This window comes from Cryptomeria japonica, chromosome 1 (genome assembly GCF_030272615.1).
Source record: "Cryptomeria japonica chromosome 1, Sugi_1.0, whole genome shotgun sequence".
In the NCBI taxonomy this organism is placed as follows: Eukaryota; Viridiplantae; Streptophyta; class Pinopsida; order Cupressales; family Cupressaceae; genus Cryptomeria; species Cryptomeria japonica.
Genome location: NC_081405.1, coordinates 648327834 through 648334162, shown reverse-complemented (window position 1 = coordinate 648334162; position 6329 = coordinate 648327834).

Below are 6329 nucleotides of genomic sequence, written 5' to 3'. Positions count from 1 at the left end.
TTGCCTGTTTTATGCAAGCAACACTCAGGTCATCTCAATTCAATTATACCTCGATGCTTGTGTTAACTTGCTATATCAAAATCCAAGAAACAAGTGCTCAGGTCATCATGGTTTAATTATACCATCGATGTTTGCACTCACTTCCCACATTTCAAAAGCTCAATGATGAAAATAAGAAAAATAATCTAGTGACTGGTCCGGTCATAGTTTGCATTTCATTCTTGCATGGGATCCTAAAAGCTCCTTTTATCCAAGGTCAAATCTATCATAGGAATCAACAAAGATATCATCACAAGTGTCTACGCAATCAAAATGATGACTCATCTCTCTCATGATATTATCGACCTAGCCCAAATCTTATGCTATCTCTCTCAACAGAATCAACAATCAGCGTATCCAAATATTTCTGCAACTTGCTATCAACAAATTGTCAGTTCTTTATCTAATCAACCTTATCAAATCAAATCAATCAATCAAACCTAATCAATATATCATGTCTTATACAGGATGTATCCTTCCTGAAACCAGATGCTCTGATCATGTCTTATACAAGATGAATCCTTCTTGAAACCAGACGTTATGATCATCTCTTATATAGGATGAATCCTTCCTGAAACTAGACTGAATCTAATCAATCAAGATTTTTCAATCTTACTGATCTAGGCAATCAAGCTAATCAAAGAACTCGCTTTTTTATCAAACCACAATTGCAGAAATCAAATCAAATCTATCAGGATATCAATCTTGCAAAAAAACTCAAGCTTTGTGCAGGTTCTTGAAGAAGTTATATATAAATTTATTTTGTGTATAGTTCTATCTCTTTCAAATGATCAGAATCATGAGATTTAACTTTTTTCATTTGTTGCATTGTTATGGTGTATGTAATTTTTCATTTAATGCTTCCTAATCCTATTATGCCCAAGAATGCAAAATTTTTGTTAGTTTGGAATCATATTAAGGATTCACCTCATTGTAATTGGTGGGTAGATTATAAACATAGTCATAGAACACCTCCATATATATTACATAAACATCCATAGCATATAAAATCATAAGAGTATTAAGAATGAAAGTATTAAACACCACAATAGATAGGAATACAACATAATTAGCAAAACATCAAGACAATAGACCAATGCCTTATCCTAGGGCATAGAGTCACTTACAATTCAAAGACAATAGACCAGTGCCTTATCCTAGATATATAGGAATGAAATTATGAATAATGACATTACATACACAACCCAGATTCATATGTAAATTGAAAAACTCTTGACCATTCAATTCACAATGAAAATGTAAATTCAACACAAAGACAATTATGTGAAGATCTCAAACTACAAATGATATTGATATTATATTCATAATGATATCAGAAAGTAAATTCACAATGCGATTCAAATATGGACTTATCAAATTCTTGAACAATTGAGCTATTATAACTATATAAGAGTTTTCGAGTTCAACATCAATAAAAGTGGCGAACTGGCCATCCCTATCTACCGATCAAAAAGAAAAAGTGGCCATCCCTCTCAAATTAATCTTGGAATCCTTTTATAATATGAGGATTCAACAAGCTTAGGATTACTGTGAGGAATCTTGGATAGCAAACTCAACAATAAACTTTGCATGGTCAACCTCAACCTTGAATAGTGAATCAAGCATACCGTTAAGGAAATCAACATCAACATGTTCAATTACATGCTTCATTATTTCTTCTTACTCCAGAATCAAATCAAATTCACTGGTCCAATCAGAAACTGATTTCAAATCTCCATTACTACAATAAATTGAAGGCACCAATTTACTATAACCCTCTCCAAATGTCTGCAATTTTTCATTTATAAGCACATCCTTCCCTGTGAAAAATGCATAAGCTGCATTCATTACCTCCACCATGTCTTAAGTGTCACTGACCTTGGGGGGGAACTTGTCACTATACATCATTGCAGTATCTAGCTTATCCATTAATCTACTTCTTCTTGATCAAACATTGAACAAAGGTCCAAGAAAAGTGATAGCCTAAGAGGATGCTTTACTTGCCTCTTTCAAAGAAATGTTCAAATCATGCACTACCATCAATTTTCCTTTCAATACATTAATCTTGTGTTTTAGAATTCCTGACACAACATAGATAGCCTTGAGATTTTGTTCCTTTTCAAGCTTTTCAATTTTCCCTATGTATTCCTCCATTTTTGTTGTCACATCAACTGGAATTTCTTGTACTTATTCTGTAATCTGTATTGGAGGGGCATCATTTGCAATTTTTTCTTTCAACTCCACTAACTCTTCCTCCAGAGCACCCTTCTTCATCAGTGTCTCTTCATATTTTTTAGACAATGCAATCAATTGGGTATATGTTTTCATGTATCTCTTGACAAGTCCTCTGTTTTTGACAAATTCATGAAAGAAACTTGAGCCAAAAATGAGGCAATCTCCCTATTAGTTGTGTTCTGCAAGTTCCAGATCATTCTGTCAGCTTTCTTTTCTACTTGGATATTTAGAAGGTGGGGATTTTAAGTGGAAGGGGCCAAAGACCAAGCAACAAGTGTCTTTGACTTAGGATTAAATCCTGATCCTCTTATTACATCTCCAATTTCAAATTCAGTTTTAAACATTGGGTCCTCTTGCTTCCTAATCTGATCAATAATAAAAGTAGACTAGATATCCCAATCAGGCATCATAATCATACTAGTACTCTTAATCAATTGTCTTGTCTATTCCAAAGATATTTGCTCCATGTCAGGATCATATTCTTGTAGTGCATTGATGAACTCCTATTTCTTTTCTTCATTTGCTTCCTCTATGATCAGATTTTGTCTAAATTGTTTTTGTTTCAACCTTGTCAAAAAAATTTTAAATTCATCTGAATTAATAAAGTCGTCATCTTTCATGAACACATCTGACAACATCACATGCTCATCAAAGCCTTGAGCAAGGGCTTCATTTGTTTCTCCCTGTTCTTCATTCTGCCCTGCTTCTCTGAGATGTGTCCTTATTCTATAACAATTGCTCTAGCAGGGTCTCTCCTCACAATTGTACTGACCTCATTGGGTTTTTGTTTCTTTGCAGCTAGTACTTGGGTAGATTGAACTTCATCCCCACTCTCTACATCTTCAGCATACACACTAAGTGGCCTCTTGCCATGTGAAGAATGTCCATCTTGGGGGTCTTGCTACTGAGCAACCACTTCTAGAGTTTGAGGCATTTGTTCCATCAGAGTTTCATATAAACTCAGCATTTTGCTAATCCTCTCCAGATACGGGCTATCAGGGCAAAAACCTTAGAAACTAGGGTCAGCAGCCTTCAATTCTGCTTCAACTCTCATCAAATTTTTCCATTTTCTTCTCCTTTCTTGTACTTCATCTTTTCTCAATAAATTTCTAACCACATCTTCATCATCCAATGGTTCATGGTCCTTTATTGTGGCCCAAGGTGTCATTTTTGGCAATGCAACTTTAATAAATTGTTCAGGATCACATCATCTAGACACAACATTAACCAACCTATACTATTTAAGGAAATTGTTTACTATATCAAAGGAACTCCTACCAATGGTAAAATTAGACACAATCCAAAGCCTGGGAAGAAGAGAACCCTTCCTGTGTCTTTCAAGGTATTCTTTTTCAACTAGGGTCAATTGCAAAATAAACTCCATTAAAGCAATCCTAATTGGAAATTTTTTTTGTAAAATATGGGGAGGCTAAGGAAACCCATAGACTCTGATCATAATAAAGTTATCAAAATAATAAAAGTCCCCCTAGTTATGTGAAATAGACCAGTTTGGAACATATTGGTAAGGTATCAAAACTCTCCTAACATTAATTGACAATCGTTCCCTATTTATTCCTAGCATTTCCATAATTGGAGAAACAATCCGATTTTCAAAGAAAAGGAAAGAAGAATGGGGAGAACTACTGTCCCAAACCTGGGTCCATCTTTGTATTGGCATTAAGATACCCAATTATTCTTTGAAAAGCTCCAATTATTTATCCACGAACTCAACATTATAGAACAAGATTAAATGCATCAACAATGAATAATGCTTGAATGTAGGGTTCGGTGCACCACTCTGAATTTCAACTAGAGCATTATGAATGTGTTTAACCACATAGCCCACATAATTGTAATCTTTGTTAACATCTGGGTGTTTAATGTCCATAGCCATCGTCAGTAATTCAGCTGACACTGTTGAATCTCCATCAAAACCCAACACTCTACATAATCCATAGATTGTACAATGCATATAATGGTGGAATGGTGTGATGTCAAATGGTGGTTTAATACTCTTTGGAATTACAACCAACTTCCTATTCACCCTAGGCATGTATCTAGGCATCGCATGCTTCTTGATAACACCTTTGTATTTGTTATAATCCTCTGCAATCCGCTCAAAATCTATATCTGTACATGCAGCACCAGTAATCTGGAAAGCTTCAACAAAGCTAGCTCTATTAATTGAAACTAGGGCAGACTGGTTCTTTCTTCTGATTACCCTAGATACTGGGAAATAGCATTTGGCCAACTCTTTGATCAAATCCACACCAACATACACATCTGGCATAATTAACTTTGCCATATTTAAATCCCAAGGGTTTGACATCAGGACACCCTTAACCCTATTATTTCAGAAATAATGAAATAGAGAAGAACCAGTCATATTAAGCATGGTAGGGTTTTTGCATTGGCTCCATAAATCTCTCCATGCCAAATCATTTGTATTCAAAGCAATGAAAGTCCCTGGCATCAAATCTACAAATTCTTCTTTGTATTTTTTAACCATCTTTTCCTTAGTGGCACTGGCCTTGGAACCTTTAGGTCCTCCTGCTCCAGTTGTCATGGCCATGGGCTTGGGCTTGGGCTTGGGCTTTGAAGCTCCAGTTCCACTCATCACCTGGCTCATTTTAGCTATAGAAGAAAAACTTAACCAATTTTTTGAAATTTTCCCAAACCCAACACTCCAAATTCTCCAACGTTGTTGCAAAGCTCAATTCACTGGATTACCTCGAAGATAGAATGCATTAATGCAATTATACAAAATCTCAGCTTGATCATACAATTTATGGTATTTGGGTGTCGTCACTTCTCTCAAGTCTCAAGTTTCATTAATTGCCACACTTGCATGAACTAGCTACTGTGGCATTAATTCAAATTTCAAACTTCAAAGCTAAAGTACTCAAGCAAAATTTGAATTCATGCCCTTCTATTTGATTGCCGATTTTCATTCAAAACTTTTACAGAACCCGGCAAACAAGTCCACGTGTTAGCAAGTTAGCGATAATGCTACCAAATCCTCTTAATCGCAAGCTCACAACCCCTATTACGAATCCTCAAAGAATCTTGCGAGTGAGTGACAATCGTTGATCTTCATCAAGCCCTTCAGCCACAACCTCGCAACAACATTTGTAATATTCTTTCTTTACCTGCGAGCTAGTGACCACTGCAAATCTAACAAAACAACTTATTTCATCGCAAGCTCGCAACTAGAAACTTAACTTGACTTAAAATCTTGTGATCCCGCGACAACAAGACACTTAACCACCATCACATCCTAGCAACACTTTTTGACTTAAGATTTACAAACCCGCGAGCATGCAATGACCACAAAATCACACCAAAACTTACCTATCGCCAGATCGCAACTTAAAATGCTAAACAACTTCAAAACCTACGAGCAAGCGATGAAACCAACTAAGTTGTGATACCAACCACATCGCATGATCACAAATTAAAAGGACTTAATGGGGAAAACCTCGCGACCTTGCAATAACCTAAAATCACACCTAGTCACAACCTCGCAACATAAAATGGTATTTGGGTGCCGTCACTTCTCTCAAGTCTCATTAATTTCCATTTGCCACGCTTGCATGAACCAACTAGTGTGGCATTAATGTAATTATACAAATGTCAAAATCTCAGCTCAATCATGCAATTTATGGTATTTGGCTGCCGTCACTTCTCTCAAGTCTCATTAATATTAATTGAACACTCACAACCAGTTATAACAATTTGGAAAGGAACCGGCGAGTTAGCGACAATGCTACCAAATCCTCTTAATCGCAAGCTCGCAACCCCTTTTACAAATCCTCAAAGAAGCTCGTGAGTGAGCAATAGTCGTTGATCTTCATCAAGCCCTTCAGTCACAACCTAGCAACAACATTTACAATATTCTTTCTTTACCTGTGAGTTGGTGACCACTGCAAATCTAACAAAATAACTTATTTCATCGCAAGCTCGCAACTAGAAACTTAACTTGACTTAAACCCTTGTGATCCTGCAACAACAAGGCACTTAACGACCATCGCATGCTCGCAACACTTTTTGACTTA